Raw genomic sequence first — 20,240 nt, 5'->3', positions numbered from 1 at the left:
CGTTTTCCCTCGTCATAAACATGATTTTCAAATGAAGAAAATAAAAAAATTCCAGAAGTGACCGCGACAAACATCAAGAACATTTTCATCATTACGGATACGTTCATTTTGTGGATACTAAAGTTGGTGTTTTGCTAGTAACTCGAGTAATACCTATATAAGATATATATATATATATTGAGTTCCGCCGGCCATTATTATAATGCAATATCTTACATCTGGTAATATAGTAAACTTGGAATTGGTGATAGGATTTGACCCCGGGTGTTGGAGAAGGTAGCTTTGGTGGCAGTGTTGGAGAAGGTGACAGCGATCATGAGGTGAAATGGGAGAGTTTGGAGGGGGAGAGATTGTAACAGTGCTAAGTGTTTTGCACTGTTTCATGTTATAATTGTGAGTTGCGTATGTGTGCGGGATTGACGGAGAGTGTCCTATCAGAGAGTTATAACTCCTTGAAAGTCAACGTTTCATCAGTTTCGTCCCCACCCAATCAAACTTCATCTTCTCCATCACTACAATCGGTATCGTAACTACTACAGCATAAGTAATTGAATATCCAATGTAACTCGTCGAAAGTCGTTTCATCAGTTTCGTCTCCACTCAAGCAAACTTCATCTTCTCCATCACTACAATCGTAACCACTACAATCATCACTACAATCGTAACCACTACGACATAAGTAATTGATTATCGAATGTAACTTGTCGAAAGTCAACGTTTCATCAGTTTCTTCCCCACTCGAACAAGCTTCCGTTTCGTCTGCACTCAAGCAAACTTCATCTCCATCACTACAATCGGTATCGTAACCTCTACGACATAAGTAATTGATTATCGAATGTAACTCGTCGAAAGTCAACGTTTCGTCCCCACTTGAACAAGCTTCCGTTTCATCCCCACTTGAAAAAGCTTCCGTTTCATCCCCACTTGAACAAGCTTCAGTTTCATCCCCACTTGAACAAGCTTCGGTTTCATCCCCACTAGAACAAGCTTCGGTTTCATCCCCACTTGAACAAGCTTCAGTTTCATCCCCACTTGAACAATCTTCGGTTTCATCCCCACTTGAACAAGCTTCGATTTCCTCCCCACTTGAACAAGCTTCGGTTTCATCCCCACTTGAACAAGCTTCAGTTTCTTCCCCACTCGAGGAATCTCTTACCTTCACATTGCATTCATCATGTAGCGGGTGGCGAGGAAGCCAACGGCTGATGATCAGGAAACCTGCCACAGCTCCGACCATTATCAACAACGCACGAATTTTTAAGAATCTTTCAGTCATCTTCTCCGCCATCTTACCATCTTCACTAACGACAGAGCCAACGACGGGTCCATTAACGGGTCCAATGATGGAGCCAATGATGGGTTCATTAACGATTCCAATGATGGAGCCAATGATGGGTCCATTAACGGGTCCAATGACGGAGCCAATGATGGGTCCATTAACGGGTCCAATGATGGAGCCAATGACTGGTCCATTAACGGGTCCAATGATGGAGCCAATGATGGGTCCATTTACGGGTCCAACGATTGAGCCAATGACGGGTCCAACGATTGGCCAATGATGGGTCCATTTACGGGTCCAACGATTGAGCCAATGACAGGTCCAAATCTTTTTCCCTCGTCATAAACATGATTTTCAAATGACGAAAATAAAACAATTCCAGAAGTGACCGCGACAAACATCAAGAACATTTTCATCATTACGGATACGTTCATTTTGTGGATACTAAAGTTGGTGTTTTGCTAGTAACTCGAGTAATACCTATATAAGATATATATATATATATTGAGTTCTGCCGGCCATTATTAAAATGCAATATCTTACATCTGGTAATATAGTAAACTTGGAATTGGTGATAGGATTTGACCCCGGGTGTTGTAGAAGGTAGCTTTGGTGGCAGTGTTGGAGAAGGTGACAGCGATCATGAGGTGAAATGGGAGAGTTTGGGGGGGGAGAGACTGTAACAGTGCTAAGTGTTTTGCACTGTTTCATGTTATAATTGTGAGTTGCGTATGTGTGCGGGATTGACGGAGAGTGTCCTATCAGAGAGTTATAAGTCCTTGAAAGTCAACGTTTCATCAGTTTCGTCCCCACCCAATCAATCTTCATCTTCTCCATCACTACAATCGGTATCGTAACTACTACAGCATAAGTAATTTAATATCCAATGTAACTCGTCGAAAGTCAACGTTTCATCAGTTTCGTCTCCACTCAAGCAAACTTCATCTTCTCCATCACTACAATCGTAACCACTACAATCATCACTACAGTCGTAACCACTACGACATAAGTAATTGATTATCGAATGTAACTCGTCGAAAGTCAACGTTTCGTCCCCACTTGAACAAGCTTCCGTTTCATCCCCACTTGAACAAGCTTCAGTTTCATCCCCACTTGAACAAGCTTCGGTTTCATCCCCACTAGAACAAGCTTCGGTTTCATCCCCCCTTGAACAAGCTTCAGTTTCATCCCCACTTGAACAATCTTCGGTTTCATCCCCACTTGAACAAGCTTCGGTTTCCTCCCCACTTGAACAAGCTTCGGTTTCATCCCCACTTGAACAAGCTTCGGTTTCATCCCCACTTGAACAAGCTTCAGTTTCTTCCCCACTCGATGAATCTCTTACCTTCACATTGCATTCATCATCTAGCGGGTGGTGAGGAAGCCAACGGCTGATGATCAAGAAACCTGCTACAGCTCCGCCCATGATCCAAGAAAAGACATATGACAATGTTGTTTCCAATACAAATGATAAAAAACAATGTGTTTTCATTAGAATTAACTAAAATATTCTTGATTTTCCGTTTAAATTACCGATGGAAGATGTACACGTAAAACCGCTCTAATCCGGCTGAAACGTCGATATATGCAATAAAAACCGAACTTCTCCCCTTTTCAATATCTTACACAGTATTTTAACAAGAAACAAATAGATGATTGAAAATGAAGTATTTAAGGTTATTATCTAATCACTTATGTTTTTGCATCATTTTTATCGTATATATAATGAATTAATACCCATAGACTGAAAATTCACAAAAACGTGAAAAAACGGCAAATTATTGCCTAATTCGATGATATTTTGTTTAAATCACATAAAGGAAAAGGAGATGATAAACGTCAAAATATTGCTAAATTCGATGATTTTTCGTGCGAATCAAAATGTAAGAAAACTTGCTTAAAATGCAATATTATGCGAAATTCTGAGATTTGAAGGCCAAATCATATATCGTGATACTACATGAAATAGTATCGAAATATTGGTAAAAATGAATATATTTACGTAATATCAAACTACATGAAAAACGTGAAAAAATTAACTATTTAACCATATTTGAGGATTTTAACTTCAAATCAAAGAGCGAGGTTTCGTATTATTTAGATCCGAGAAAAGACATATGACAATGTTGTTTCCAAAACAAATGATAAAAAACAATGTGTTTTCATTAGAATTAACTAAAATGTTATTGATTTTCTGTGTATATTACCGATGGAAGATGTACACGAAAAACCGCTCTAATCCGGCTGAAACGTCGATATATGCAATAAAAACCGAACTTCTCCCCTTTTCAATATCTTATTCAGAATTTTAACAAGAAACAAATAGATGATTGAAAATGAAGTATTTAAGGTTATTATCTAATCAATTATGTGTTTGCATCTTTTTTATCGTATATATAATGAATAAAAAATTATATATAATTATATTACCTATAAACTGAAAATTCACAAAAACGTGGAAAAACGGCAAAATATTGCCTAATTCGTTGATATTTTGTTTAAATCACATAAAGGAAAAGTAGACGATAAACGGCAAAATATTGCTAAATTCGATGATTTTTTCGTACGAAACAAATGCAAGAAAACTTGCTTAAATGCAATATATGCGATATTCTGAGATTTGAAGGCCAAATCACATACCGTGAAACTACATGAATTAGTATCGAAATATTGGTAAAAATGAATATATTTACGTAATATCAAACTACATGATTAACGTGAAAAATTCACTATTTTACCATATTTGAGGATTTTAACTTCAAATCAATGAGCTAGGTTTCGTATTATTTAAATCCAAGAAAAGACTTATGACAATGTTGTTTCCAATACGAATGATAAAAAACAATGTGTTTCCAATACGAATGATAAAAAACAATGTGTTTTAATTAGAATTAACTAAAATGTTCTTGATTTTCCGTTTATATTACCGATGGAAGATGTACACGTAAAACCGATCTAATCCGGCTGAAACGTCGATTTATTACAATTAAACCGAACTTCTCCCCTTTTCAATATCTTACTCAGTATTTTAACGAGAAACAAATAGATGATTGAAAATGATGTATTTAAGGTTATTATCTAATCAATTATGTGTTTGCATCATTTTTACCGTATATATAATGAATTAATACCTATAAACTGGAAAATTCACAAAAAACGTGGAAAAAAAACGGCAAAATATTGTCTAATTCGATGATGTTTTGTTTAAATCACATAAGGTAAAAGGATATGATAAACGTCAAAATATTGCTAAATTCGATGATTTTTCATACGAAACAAAATGCAAGAAAACTTGCTTAAAAATGCAATATTATGCGAAATTCGGAGATATGAAGGCCAATCACATATCGTGATACTAGATGAAATAGTATCGAAATATTGGTAAAAATTAATATATTACGTAATATCAAACTACATGAAAAAACGTGAAAAAATTAACTATTTAATCATATTTGAGGATTTTAACTTCAAATCATAGAGCAAGGTTCGTATTATTAGATCCAAGAAATGACATATGACAATGTTGTTCAAATACAAATGATAAAAAAACAATGTGTTTTCATTAGAATTAACTAAAATGTTCTTGATTTTCCGTTTATATTACCGATGGACGATGTACACGAAAACATCTCTATTCCGGCTAGAACGTCGATAGATGCAATAAAAACAGAACTCTTCCCCTTTTCAATATCTTACTCAGTATTTAAACGAGAAACAAATAGTTGATTGAAAATGAAGTATTTAAGGTTATTATATAATCAATTATGTGTTTGCATCATTTTTATCGTATATATAATGAATTAATACCTATAAACTGAAAATTCACAAAAACGTGGAAAAACGGCAAAATATTGCCTAATTCGATGATATTTTGTTTAAATCACATAGAGGAAAAGGGGATGATACACGTAAAAATATTGTTTCGAGGATTTTTCGTACGAAAACAAATGCAAGAAAACTTGCTTAAAATGCAATATTATGCGAAATTCTGAGATTTGAAGTCCAAATCACATATCGTGATACTACATGAAATAGTATCGAAATATTGATAAAAATTAATATATATACGTAATATCAAACTACATGATTAACGTGAAAAAAGAAACTATTTTATCATATTTGAGGATTTTAACTTCAAAAAATAGAGCGATGTTTCGTATTATTTAGATCCAAGAAAAGACATATGACAATGTTGTTTCCAATACATATGATAAAAACAATGTGTTTTCATTAGAATTAACTAAAATATTACCTGATTTTCCGTTTATATATTACCGATGGAAGATGTACACGAAAACATCTCTATTCCGGCTGGAACGTCGATTATATGCAATAAAACAGAACTCCTCCCCTTTTTAATATCTTACTCAGTATTTAAACGAGAAAGAAATAGTTGATTGAAAATGAAGTATTTAAGGTTATTATATAATCAATTATGTGTTTGTATCATTTTTTTCGTATATATATTGAATTAATACCTATAAACTGAAAATTCACAAAAACGTGGGAAAAAACGGCAAAATATTGCCTAATTCGATGATATTTTGTTTAAATCACATAGAGGAAAAGGGGATGATAAACGTCAAAATATTGCTAAATTCGATGATTTATCGTACGAAACAAAATGCAAGAAAACTTGCTTAAAATGATATATTATGCGAAATTCTGTGATTTGAACGCCAAAACACATATCGTGATACTACATGAAAATAGTATCGAAGTATTGGTAAAAATGAATATATTAACGTAATATCAAACTACATGATTAACGTGAAAAGTCACTATTTGACTATATTTGAGGATTTTAACTTCAAATCAGAGAGCGAGGTTTCGTATTATTTAGATCCAAGAAAAGACATATGACAATGTTGTTTCCAATACGAATGATAAAAAACAATGTGTTTCCAATACGGATGATAAAAAACAATGTGTTTCCATATGAATTAACTAAAATGTTATTGATTTTCCGTTTATATTACCGATGGAAATGTACACGTAAAACCGCTCTATTCCGGCTGAAACGTCGATATATGCAATAAAAACAGAACTTCTCCCCTTTTCAATATCTTACTCAGTATTTTAACGATAAACAAATAGATGATTGAAAATGAAGTATTTAAGGTTATTATCTAATCAATTATGTGTTTGCATCATTTTTATCGAATATTTAATGAATTAATAACAAATAACTGAAAATTCACAAAAACGTGAAAAACCGCTAAATATTGCCTAATTCAAGGATGTTTTATTTAAATCACATAAAGGAAAAGGGGATGATCAACGTCAAAATATTGCTAAATTCGATGATTTTTCGTACGAAACAAAATGCAAGAAAACTTGCTTTAAATGCAATATTATGCGACATTCTGAGATATGAAGGCCAAATCACATATCGTGATACTACAATGAAATAGGATCGAAATATTGGTAAAAATGAATATATTTACGTAATATCAAACTACATGATTAACGTGAAAAAGTCACTATTTTACCATATTTGAGGATTTTAACTTCAAATCATAGAGCGAGGTTTCGTATTATTTAGATCCAAGAAAAGACATATGACAATATTGTTTCCAAAAACGAATGATAAAAACAATGTGTTTTCATTAGAATTAACTAAATGTTCTTGATTTTCCGTTTATATTACCGATGGAAGATGCTACACGTAAAACCGCTCTAATCCGGCTGAAACGTCGACATATGCAATAAAAACCGAACTTCTCCCCTTTTCAATATCTTATTCAGAATTTTAACTAGAAACAAATAGATGATTGAAAAATGAAGGTATTTAAGGTTATTATCTAATCAATTACTATTTTGTCATCATTTTTATCGTATATATATAATGAATTAATACCTATAAACTGAAAATTCACAAAACGTGGAAAAACGGCAAAATATTGCCTAATTCGATGATATTTTGTTTAAATCACATAAAGGAAAAGTAGACGATAAACGTCAAAATATTGCTAAATTCGATGACTTTTCGTACGAAAGAAAATGCAAGAAAACTTGCTTAAAATGCAATGTTTATGCGATATTCTGAGATTTGAAGGCCAAATCACATACCGTGAAACTACATGAATTAGTATCGAAATATTGGTAAAAATGAATATTTACGTAATATCAAACTACATGATTAACGTGAAAATTGCACTATTTTTCCATATTTGAGGATTTTAACTTCAAATCATTGAGCGAGGTTTCGTATTATTTAGATCCAAAAAAAAGACATATGACAATGTTGTTTCCAATACGAATGATAAAAACAATGTGTTTCCAATACGAATGATAAAAAACAATGTGTTTTCATTAGAATTAACTAAAATGTTTCTTGATTTTCCGTTTATATTACCGATGGAAGAATGTACACGTAAAACCGCTCTAATTCGGCTGAAAACGTCGATATATGCAATAAAAACCGAACTTCTCCCCTTTTCAATATCTTACTCAGTATTTTAACGAGAAACAAATAGATGATTGAAAATGAATGTATTTAAGGTTATTATCTAATCAAATATGTGTTTGCATCATTTTTACCGTATATATAATGAATTAATACTATAAACTGAAATTCACAAAAACGTGGAAAAAACGGCAAAATATTGCCTTTATTCGATGATGTTTTGTTTAAATCACATAAAGGAAAAGTGATGATAAACGTTAAAATATTGCTAAATTCGATGATTTTTCGTACGAAACAAAATGCAAGAAAACTTGCTTAAAATGCAATATTATGCGAAATTCTGAGATTTGAAGGTCAAATCACATATCGTGATACTACATGAAATAGTATCGAAATATTGGTAAAAATGAATATATTTACGTAATATCAAACTACATGATTAACATGAAAAAAGTAACTATTTTACCATATTCGAGGATATTACCTTCAAATCATAGAGCGATGTTTCGTATTTTTTTAAATCCAAGAAAGACATATGACAATGTTGTTTCCAATACAAATGATAAAAAACAATGTGTTTTCAATAGAATTAACTAAAATGTTCTTGATTTTCTGTTTATAATTACCGATGGAAGATGTACCACGTTAAAACCGCTCTAATCCGGCTGAAACGTCGATATATGCAATAAAAACCGAACTTCTCCCCCCTTTTCAATATCTTACTCAGTATTTTACGAGAAACAAATAGATGATTGAAAATGAAGTATTTAAGGTTATTATCTAATCAATTATGTGTTTGCATCATTTTTATCGTATATATAATGAATTAATACCAATAAACTGAAAATTCACAAAAACGTGGAAAAAACGGCAAAATATTGCCTAATTCGATGATATTTTGTTTAAATCACATAGAGGAAAAGGGGATGATAAACGTCAAAATATTGCTAAATTCGATGATTTTTCGTACGAAACAAAATGCAAGAAAACTTGCTTAAAATTGCAATATTATGCGAAATTCTGAGATTTGAACGCCAAATCACATATCGTGGATACTACATAAAATAGTATCGAAGTATTGGTAAAAATGAATATATTTACGTAATATCAAACTACATGATTAACGTGAAAAAGTCACTATTTTACCATATTTGAGGATTTTAACTTCAAATCATAGAGCGAGGTTTCGTATTATTTAGATCCAAGAAAAGACATATGACAATGTTGTTTCCAATACGAATGATAAAAACAATGTGTTTCCAATACGGATGATAAAAAACAATGTGTTTCCACATGAATTAACTAAAATGTTATTGATTTTCCGTTTATATTACCGATGGAAATGTACACGTAAAAACCGCTCTATTCCGGCTGAAACGTCGATATATGCCAATAAAAAACAGAACTTCTCCCCATTTCAATATCTTACTCAGTATTTAACGAGAAACAAATACATGATTGAAAATGAAGTATTTAAGGTTATTATCTAATCAATTATGTGTTTGTATCATTTTTATCGTATATATAATGAATTAATACCCATAGACGGAAAATTCACAAAAACGTGGAAAACGGCCAAAAATATTGCCTAATTCGATGATATTTTGTTTAAATCACATAAAGGAAAAGGAGATGATAAAATGCGACATTCTGAGATATGAAGGCCAAATCACATATCGTGATACTACATGAAATAGGATCGAAATATTGGTAAAAATGAATATATTTACGTAATATCAAACTACATGATTAACGTGAAAAAAGTCACTATTTTACCATATTTGAGGATTTTAACCTCAAATCATAGAGCGAGGTTTCGTATTATTTGGATCCAAGAAAAGACATATGACAATGTTGTTTCCAATACGAATGATAAAAAACAATATGTTTTCATTAGAATTAACTAAAATGTTCTTGATTTTCCGTTTATATTACCGATGGAAGATGTACACGTAAAACCGCTCTAATCCGGCTGAAACGTCGATATATGCAATAAAAACCGAACTTCTCCCCTTTCAATATCTTACTCAGTATTTTAACGAGAAACAAATAGATGATTGAAAATGAAGTATTTAAGGTTATTATCTAATCAATTATGTGTTTGCATCATTTTATCGTATATATAATGAATTAATACCAATAAACTGAAAATTCACAAAAACGTGGAAAAACGGCAAAATATTGCCTAATTCGATGATATTTTGTTTAAATCACATAGAGGAAAAGGGGATGATAAACGTCAAAATATCTGCTAAATTCGATGATTTTTCGTACGAAACAAAATGCAAGAAAACTTGCTTAAAATGCAATATTATGCGAAATTCTGAGATTTGAACGCCAAATCACATATCGTGATACTACATAAAATAGTATCGAAGTATTGGTAAAAATGAATATATTTACGTAATATCAAACTACATGATTAACGTGAAAAAGTCACTATTTTACCATATTTGAGGATTTTAACTTCAAATCATAGAGCGAGGTTTCGTATTATTTAGATCCAAGAAAAGACATATGACAATGTTGTTTCCAATACGAATGATAAAAAACAATGTGTTTCCAATACGGATGATAAAAAACAATGTGTTTCCACATGAATTAACTAAAATGTTATTGATTTTCCGTTTATATTACCGATGGAAAATGTACACGTAAAACCGCTCTATTCCGGCTGAAACGTCGATATATGCAATAAAAACAGAACTTCTCCCCATTTCAATATCTTACTCAGTATTTTAACGAGAAACAAATACATGATTGAAAATGAAGTATTTAAGGTTATTATCTAATCAATTATGTGTTTGTATCATTTTTATCGTATATATAATGAATTAATACCCATAGACGGAAAATTCACAAAAACGTGGAAAAACGGCAAAATATTGCCTAATTCGATGATATTTTGTTTAAATCACATAAAGGAAAAGGAGATGATAAAATGCGACATTCTGAGATATGAAGGCCAAATCACATATCGTGATACTACATGAAATAGGATCGAAATATTGGTAAAAATGAATATATTTACGTAATATCAAACTACATGATTAACGTGAAAAAGTCACTATTTTACCATATTTGAGGATTTTAACCTCAAATCATAGAGCGAGGTTTCGTATTATTTGGATCCAAGAAAAGACATATGACAATGTTGTTTCCAATACGAATGATAAAAAACAATATGTTTTCATTAGAATTAACTAAAATGTTCTTGATTTTCCGTTTATATTACCGATGGAAGATGTACACGTAAAACCGCTCTAATCCGGCTGAAACGTCGATATATGCAATAAAAACCGAACTTCTCCCCTTTTCAATATCTTATTCAGAATTTTAACGAGAAACAAATAGATGATTGAAAATGAAGTATTTAAGGTTATTATCTAATCAATTATTATTTTGCATCATTTTTATCGTATATATAATGAATTAATACCTATAAACTGAAAATTCACAAAAACGTTGAAAAACGGCAAAATATTGCCTAATTCGATGATATTTTGTTTAAATCACATAAAGGAAAAGTAGACGATAAACGTCAAAATATTGCTAAATTCGATGATTTTTTCGTACGAAACAAAATGCAAGAAAAACTTGCTTAAAATGCAATATTATGCGATATTCTGAGATTTGAAGGCCAAATCACATACCGTGAAACTACATGAATTAGTATCGAAATATGGTAAAAATGAATATATTTACGTAATATCAAACTACATGATTAACGTGAAAATTCACTATTTTACCATATTTAAGGATTTTAACTTCAAATCATTGAGCGAGGTTTCGTATTATTTAGATCCAAGAAAAGACATATGACAATGTTGTTTCCAATACGAATGATAAAAAACAATGTGTTTTTCATTAGAATTAACTAAAATGTTCTTGATTTTCCGTTTATATTACCGATGGAAGATGTACACGTAAAATATTGCCTTATTCGATGATGTTTTGTTTAAATCACATAAAGGAAAAGGGGATGAATAAACGTCAAAATATTGCTAAATTCGATGATTTTTCGTACGAAACAAAATGCAAGAAAACTTGCTTAAAATGCAATATTATGCGAAATTCTGAGATTTGAACGCCAAATCACATATCGTGACACTACATGAAATAGAATCGAAATATTGGTAAAAATGAATATATTTACGTAATATAAAACTACATGATTAACGTGAAAATTCACTATTTTTCCATATATGAGGATTTTAACTTCAAATCATTGAGCGAGGTTTCGTATTATTTAGATCCAAGAAAAGGCATATGACAATGTTGTTTCCAATACGAATAAGAAAAAACAATGTGTTTCCAATACGAATGATAAAAAACAATGTGTTTTCATTAGAATTAACTAAAATGTTCTTGATTTTCCGTTTATATTACCGATGGAAGATGTACACGTAAAACCGCTCTAATCCGGCTGAAACGTCGATATATGCAATAAAAAACCGAACTTCTCCCCTTTCCAATATCTTACTCAGTATTTTAACGAGAAACAAATAGATGATTGAAAATGATGTATTTAAGGTTATTATCTAATCAATTATGTGTTTGCATCATTTTTACCATATATATAATGAATTAATACCTATAAAATGAAAATTCACAAAAACGTGGAAAAACGGCAAAATATTCCCTTATTCGATGATGTTTTGTTTAAATCACATAAAGGAAAAGGGGATGATAAACGTCAAAATATTGCTAAATTCGATGATTTTTCGTACGAAACAAAATGCAAGAAAACTTGCTTAAAATGCAATATTATGCGAAATTCTGAGATTTGAAGGTCAAATCACATATCGTGATACTACATGAAATAGTATCGAAATATTGGTAAAAATGAATATATTTACGTAATATCAAACTACATGATTAACGTGAAAAAAGTAACTATTTTACCATATTCGAGGATATTACCTTCAAATCATAGAGCGATGTTTCGTATTTTTTAAATCCAAGAAAAGACATATGACAATGTTGTTTCCAATACAAATGATAAAAAACAATATGTTTTTAATAGAATTAACTAAAATGTTCTTGATTTTCTGTTTATATTACCGATGGAAGATGTACACGCAAAACCGCTCTAATCCGGCTGAAACGTCGATATATGCAATAAAAACCGAACTTCTCCCCTTTTCAATATCTTACTCAGTATTTTAACGAGAAACAAATAGATGATTGAAAATGAAGTATTTAGGGTTATTATCTAATCAATTATGTGTTTGCATCATTTTATCGTATATATAAGGAATTAATACCTATAAACTGAAAATTCACAAAAACGTGGAAAAACGGCAAAATATTGCCTAATTCGATGATATTTTGTTTAAATCACATAGAGGAAAAGGGGATGATACACGTCAAAATATTGATTCGAGGATTTTTCGTACGAAACAAAATGCAAGAAAACTTGCTTAAAATGCAATATTATGCGAAATTCTGAGATTTGAAGTCCAAATCACATATCGTGATACTACATGAAATAGTATCGAAATATTGATAAAAATTAATATATATACGTAATATCAAACTACATGATTAACGTGAAAAAAAGAAACTATTTTACCATATTTGAGGATTTTAACTTCAAAAAATAGAGCGATGTTTCGTATTATTTAGATCCAAGAAAAGACATATGACAATGTTGTTTCCAATACATATGATAAAAACAATGTGTTTTCATTAGAATTAACTAAAATATTCCTGATTTTCCGTTTATATTACCGATGGAAGATGTACACGAAAACATCTCTATTCCGGCTGGAACGTCGATATATGCAATAAAAACAGAACTTCTCCCCTTTTCAATATCTTACTCAGTATTTTAACGAGAAACAAATAGATGATTGAAAATGAAGTATTTAAGGTTATTATCTAATCAATTATGTGTTTGCATCATTTTTATCGAATATTTAATGAATTAATAACAAATAACTGAAAATTCACAAAAACGTGAAAAACCGCTAAATATTGCCTAATTCAAGGATGTTTTATTTAAATCACATAAAGGAAAAGGGGATGATAAACGTCAAAATATTGCTAAATTCGATGATTTTTCGTACGAAACAAAATGCAAGAAAACTTGCTTTAAATGCAATATTATGCGACATTCTGAGATATGAAGGCCAAATCACATATCGTGATACTACATGAAATAGGATCGAAATATTGGTAAAAATGAATATATTTACGTAATATCAAACTACATGATTAACGTGAAAAAGTCACTATTTTTCCATATTTGAGGATTTTAACTTCAAATCATAGAGCGAGGTTTCGTATTATTTAGATCCAAGAAAAGACATATGACAATATTGTTTCCAAAACGAATGATAAAAAACAATGTGTTTTCATTAGAATTAACTAAAATGTTCTTGATTTTCCGTTTATATTACCGATGGAAGATGTACACGTAAAACCGCTCTAATCCGGCTGAAACGTCGATATATGCAATAAAAACCGAACTTCTCCCCTTTTCAATATCTTATTCAGAATTTTAACTAGAAACAAATAGATGATTGAAAATGAAGTATTTAAGGTTATTATCTAATCAATTACTATTTTGCATCATTTTTATCGTATATATAATGAATTAATACCTATAAACTGAAAATTCACAAAAACGTGGAAAAACGGCAAAATATTGCCTAATTCGATGATATTTTGTTTAAATCACATAAAGGAAAAGTAGACGATAAACGTCAAAATTTTGCTAAATTCGATGACTTTTCGTACGAAAGAAAATGCAAGAAAACTTGCTTATAATGCAATGTTATGCGATATTCTGAGATTTGAAGGTCAAATCACATATCGTGATACTACATGAAATAGTATCGAAATATTGGTAAAAATGAATATATTTACGTAATATCAAACTACATGATTAACGTGAAAAAAGTAACTATTTTACCATATTCGAGGATATTACCTTCAAATCATAGAGCGATGTTTCGTATTTTTTAAATCCAAGAAAAGACATATGACAATGTTGTTTCCAATACAAATGATAAAAAACAATGTGTTTTCAATAGAATTAACTAAAATGTTCTTGATTTTCTGTTTATATTACCGATGGAAGATGTACACGTAAAACCGCTCTAATCCGGCTGAAACGTCTATATATGCAATAAAAACCGAACTTCTCCCCTTTTCAATATCTTACTCAGTATTTTAACGAGAAACAAATAGATGATTGAAAATGAAGTATTTAAGGTTATTATCTAATCAATTATGTGTTTGCATCATTTTTATCGTATATATAATGAATTAATACCAATAAAATGAAAATTCACAAAAACGTGGAAAAACGGCAAAATATTGCCTAATTCGATGATATTTTGTTTAAATCACATAGAGGAAAAGGGGATGATAAACGTCAAAATATTGCTAAATTCGATGATTTTTCGTACGAAACAAAATGCAAGAAAACTTGCTTAAAATGCAATATTATGCGAAATTCTGAGATTTGAACGCCAAATCACATATCGTGATACTACATAAAATAGTATCGAAGTATTGGTAAAAATGAATATATTTACGTAATATCAAACTACATGATTAACGTGAAAATGTCACTATTTTACCATATTTGAGGATTTTAACTTCAAATCATAGAGCGAGGTTTCGTATTATTTAGATCCAAGAAAGGACATATGACAATGTTGTTTCCAATACGAATGATAAAAAACAATGTGTTTCCAATACGGATGATAAAAAACAATGTGTTTCCACATGAATTAACTAAAATGTTATTGATTTTCCGTTTATTTTACCGATGGAAATGTACACGTAAAACCGCTCTATTCCGGCTGAAACGTCGATATATGCAATAAAAACAGAACTTCTCCCCATTTCAATATCTTACTCAGTATTTTAACGAGAAACAAATACATGATTGAAAATGAAGTATTTAAGGTTATTATCTAATCAATTATGTGTTTGCATCATTTTTATCGAATATTTAATGAATTAATAACAAAAAACTGAAAATTCACAAAAACGTGAAAAAACGCTAAATATTGCCTAATTCGAGGATGTTTTGTTTAAATCACATAAAGGAAAAGGGGATGATAAACGTCAAAATATTGCTAAATTCGATGATTTTTCGTACGAAACAAAATGCAAGAAAACTTGCTTAAAATGCAATATTATGCGACATTCTGAGATATGAAGGCCAAATCACATATCGTGATACTACATGAAATAGGATCGAAATATTGGTAAAAATGAATATATTTACGTAATATCAAACTACATGATTAACGTGAAAAAGTCACTATTTTACCATATTTGAGGATTTTAACTTCAAATCATAGAGCGAGGTTTCGTATTATTTAGATCCAAGAAAAGACATATGACAATGTTGTTTCCAATACAAATGATAAAAAACAATGTGTTTTCATTAGAATTAACTAAAATGTTCTTGATTTTCCGTTTAAAATTACCGATGGAAGATGTACACGTAAAACCGCTCTAATCCGGCTGAAACGTCGATATATGCAATAAAAACCGAACTTCTCCCCTTTTCAATATCTTACTCAGTATTTTAACAAGAAGCAAATAGATGATTGAAAATGAAGTATTTAAGGTTATTATCTAATCAATTATGTGTTTGTATCATTTTTATCGTATATATAATGAATTAATACCCATAGACGGAAAATTCACAAAAACGTGGAAAAACGGCAAAATATTGCCTAATTCGATGATATTTTGTTTAAATCACATAAAGGAAAAGGAGATGATAAAATGCGACATTCTGAGATATGAAGGCCAAATCACATATCGTGATACTACATGAAATAGGATCGAAATATTGGTAAAAATTAATATATTTACGTAATATCAAACTACATGATTAACGTGAAAAAGTCACTATTTTACCATATTTGAGGATTTTAACCTCAAATCATAGAGCGAGGTTTCGTATTATTTGGATCCAAGAAAAGACATATGACAATGTTGTTTCCAATACGAATGATAAAAAACAATATGTTTTCATTAGAATTAACTAAAATGTTCTTGATTTTCCGTTTATATTACCGATGGAAGATGTACACGTAAAACCGCTCTAATCCGGCTGAAACGTCGATATATGCAATAAAAACCGAACTTCTCCCCTTTTCAATATCTTATTCAGAATTTTAACGAGAAAAAAATAGATGATTGAAAATGAAGTATTTAAGGTTATTATCTAATCAATTATTATTTTGCATCATTTTTATCGTATATATAATGAATTAATACCTATAAACTGAAAATTCACAAAAACGTTGAAAAACGGCAAAATATTGCCTAATTCGATGATATTTTGTTTAAATCACATAAAGGAAAAGTAGACGATAAACGTCAAAATATTGCTAAATTCGATGATTTTTCGTACGAAACAAAATGCAAGAAAACTTGCTTATAATGCAATATTATGCGATATTCTGAGATTTGAAGGCCAAATCACATACCGTGAAACTACATGAATTAGTATCGAAATATTGGTAAAAATGAATATATTTACGTAATATCAAACTACATGATTAACGTGAAAATTCACTATTTTACCATATTTAAGGATTTTAACTTCAAATCATTGAGCGAGGTTTCGTATTATTTAGATCCAAGAAAAGACATATGACAATGTGGTTTCCAATACGAATGATAAAAAACAATGTGTTTTCATTAGAATTAACTAAAATGTTCTTGATTTTACGTTTATATTACCGATGGAAGATGTACACGTAAAAATATTGCCTTATTCGAGGATGTTTTGTTTAAATCACATAAAGGAAAAGGGGATGATAAACGTCAAAATATTGCTAAATTCGATGATTTTTCGTACGAAACAAAATGCAAGAAAACTTGCTTAAAATGCAATATTATGCGACATTCTGAGATATGAAGGCCAAATCACATATCGTGATACTACATGAAATAGGATCGAAATATTGGTAAAAATGAATATATTTACGTAATATCAAACTACATGATTAACGTGAAAAAGTCACTATTTTACCATATTTGAGGATTTTAACTTCAAATCATAGAGCGAGGTTTCGTATTATTTAGATCCAAGAAAAGACATATGACAATGTTGTTTCCAATACAAATGATAAAAAACAATGTGTTTTCATTAGAATTAACTAAAATGTTCTTGATTTTCCGTTTAAATTACCGATGGAAGATGTACACGTAAAACCGCTCTAATCCGGCTGAAACGTCGATATATGCAATAAAAACCGAACTTCTCCCCTTTTCAATATCTTACTCAGTATTTTAACAAGAAGCAAATAGATGATTGAAAATGAAGTATTTAAGGTTATTATCTAATCAATTATGTGTTTGTATCATTTTTATCGTATATATAATGAATTAATACCCATAGACGGAAAATTCACAAAAACGTGGAAAAACGGCAAAATATTGCCTAATTCGATGATATTTTGTTTAAATCACATAAAGGAAAAGGAGATGATAAAATGCGACATTCTGAGATATGAAGGCCAAATCACATATCGTGATACTACATGAAATAGGATCGAAATATTGGTAAAAATGAATATATTTACGTAATATCAAACTACATGATTAACGTGAAAAAGTCACTATTTTACCATATTTGAGGATTTTAACCTCAAATCATAGAGCGAGGTTTCGTATTATTTGGATCCAAGAAAAGACATATGACAATGTTGTTTCCAATACGAATGATAAAAAACAATATGTTTTCATTAGAATTAACTAAAATGTTCTTGATTTTCCGTTTATATTACCGATGGAAGATGTACACGTAAAACCGCTCTAATCCGGCTGAAACGTCGATATATGCAATAAAAACCGAACTTCTCCCCTTTTCAATATCTTATTCAGAATTTTAACGAGAAACAAATAGATGATTGAAAATGAAGTATTTAAGGTTATTATCTAATCAATTATTATTTTGCATCATTTTTATCGTATATATAATGAATTAATACCTATAAACTGAAAATTCACAAAAACGTTGAAAAACGGCAAAATATTGCCTAATTCGATGATATTTTGTTTAAATCACATAAAGGAAAAGTAGACGATAAACGTCAAAATATTGCTAAATTCGATGATTTTTCGTACGAAACAAAATGCAAGAAAACTTGCTTATAATGCAATATTATGCGATATTCTGAGATTTGAAGGCCAAATCACATACCGTGAAACTACATGAATTAGTATCGAAATATTGGTAAAAATGAATATATTTACGTAATATCAAACTACATGATTAACGTGAAAATTCACTATTTTACCATATTTAAGGATTTTAACTTCAAATCATTGAGCGAGGTTTCGTATTATTTAGATCCAAGAAAAGACATATGACAATGTGGTTTCCAATACGAATGATAAAAAACAATGTGTTTTCATTAGAATTAACTAAAATGTTCTTGATTTTCCGTTTATATTACCGATGGAAGATGTACACGTAAAAATATTGCCTTATTCGATGATGTTTTGTTTAAATCACATAACGGAAAAGGGGATGATAAACGTCAAAATATTGCTAAATTCGATGATTTTTCGTACGAAACAAAATGCAAGAAAACTTGCTTAAAATGCAATATTATGCGAAATTCTGAGATTTGGATGCCAAATCACATATCGTGATACTACATGAAATAGAATCGAAATATTGGTAAAAATGAATATATTTACGTAATATAAAACTACATGATTAACGTGAAAATTCACTATTTTTCCATATATGAGGATTTTAACTTCAAATCATTGAGCGAGGTTTCGTATTATTTAGATCCAAGAAAAGGCATATGACAATGTTGTTTCCAATACGAATAATAAAAAACAATGTGTTTCCAATACGAATGATAAAAAACAATGTGTTTTCATTAGAATTAACTAAAATGTTCTTGATTTTCCGTTTATATTACCGATGGAAGATGTACACGTAAAACCGCTCTAATCCGGCTGAAACGTCGATATATGCAATAAAAACCGAACTTCTCCCCTTTCCAATATCTTACTCAGTATTTTAACGAGAAACAAATAGATGATTGAAAATGATGTATTTAAGGTTATTATCTAATCAATTATGTGTTTGCATCATTTTAACCATATATATAATGAATTAATACCTATAAACTGAAAATTCACAAAAACGTGGAAAAACGGCAAAATATTCCCTTATTCGATGATGTTTTGTTTAAATCACATAAAGGAAAAGGGGATGATAAACGTCAAAATATTGCTAAATTCGATGATTTTTCGTACGAAACAAAATGCAAGAAAACTTGCTTAAAATGCAATATTATGCGAAATTCTGAGATTTGAAGGTCAAATCACATATCGTGATACTACATGAAATAGTATCGAAATATTGGTAAAAATGAATATATTTACGTAATATCAAACTACATGATTAACGTGAAAAAAGTAACTATTTTACCATATTCGAGGATATTACCTTCAAATCATAGAGCGATGTTTCGTATTTTTTAAATCCAAGAAAAGACATATGACAATGTTGTTTCCAATACAAATGATAAAAAACAATATGTT

The sequence above is a fragment of the Procambarus clarkii genome, chromosome 69 (genome assembly GCF_040958095.1).
Source record: "Procambarus clarkii isolate CNS0578487 chromosome 69, FALCON_Pclarkii_2.0, whole genome shotgun sequence".
In the NCBI taxonomy this organism is placed as follows: Eukaryota; Metazoa; Arthropoda; class Malacostraca; order Decapoda; family Cambaridae; genus Procambarus; species Procambarus clarkii.
The sequence above is the reverse complement of the archived record's forward strand: the minus strand, read 5'-3'. Positions refer to the sequence as shown.